The following is a 1,004-nucleotide window of genomic DNA, read 5'->3' on the forward strand; positions in this document are numbered from 1 at the left end:
CGTTAACACGGTCGGCGCTCAGAGGCAAAAAAAAAAAAAAAAAAAAGGTGGTGAGAGAAGAGGCTGTGACTCCCATCCAGCTCCTGCGATTGCATGTTTCCGAAGGATTGCAGTCGCTGTTAAGAAGGAGACGCAAAAGGGCAGCACGTCCTCCCGGCGCCCCGCATCCCCAAGCCAATGATGGGCGAGGGGCTGGGATGTGTGCGGAGGGTTGTGTTCCAGGGCACTTGCAAAAAAAGAGCGAAACAGAGCCCTCCATCTTGCTGTGCAGGAGCTGGCAGAGCTCCCCTCCTGCTGCCTGCTGCCAGGAGGACGCACTTATCGGGGGATAATGGACTGATTGTCCGATGGATCCTGATGAAATCACTGGGCGCTGCTGCAGAGAGTGCTTCAGCGTAGAGCTCCTGAAACTTTAATTGACTTAATGATTTGATTTCTTACCGTCCCCCTCTCCAGTCCCTCCCGGTTCACTGGAATTATTTTTCTTCCAAATTGAATTGAGGTGGTGTGGGGCCAGGGCAGGCTGAGCTCGTATCGCAGGAGGGAGAAAGCTGTTGCTGCTTTGGTACGAGTTTGTCGGCTCAGTGAGAAGCTTCTGGTTCACTGCAGCCTGAGGAAGGGAAGATTTGAAAATGTTAGCTGAAAATTTTGACAGTCCAAAGGAAGGAATAAGGGAGGGAAAAATAAGTGCAAAGTTTTTTGGCATTCTCGCTGCTTTGTCTCCCTCTGCCCCATCCCCGTCCTCCAGGCTCTGCGCAAACAAAGGAAATCAGCCTTGCACTAAATGTTCTCCAAAAGGGCAGTATAAAAATAACTGGTTTTCCCGCTTATCTCTCGCAGTTACAGTAATCTCTGGATATTGCTTGCAAGGCTGTTGTAGGTACATATTTTTTCAGATGGGTGATATTTTTTTTTCTGTTTGACTCTTTAAGGGATTTTTAACCGCATTAGAGGGAAAATAGATGCTGATTTTATCAGCGTAAGGGAACTAGGTAGGATTCCTG

The 1,004-nt window shown here is 48.6% G+C and overlaps 1 protein-coding gene across 1 annotated transcript in view; it reads left to right on the forward strand.

Annotated features, from left to right (window-relative positions):
- The window catches only part of MGAT4B (mannosyl (alpha-1,3-)-glycoprotein beta-1,4-N-acetylglucosaminyltransferase, isozyme B), a gene marked incomplete at its 5' end in the record, with an annotated part of 15,098 nt that overhangs the window by 5,265 nt on the left and 8,829 nt on the right, over nt 1-1,004 (forward strand). The gene's annotated exons all lie outside the window — the stretch shown is intronic.

The sequence above is a fragment of the Pterocles gutturalis genome, unplaced genomic scaffold, assembly GCF_000699245.1.
Source record: "Pterocles gutturalis isolate BGI_N339 unplaced genomic scaffold, ASM69924v1 scaffold9818, whole genome shotgun sequence".
In the NCBI taxonomy this organism is placed as follows: domain Eukaryota; kingdom Metazoa; phylum Chordata; class Aves; order Pterocliformes; family Pteroclidae; genus Pterocles; species Pterocles gutturalis.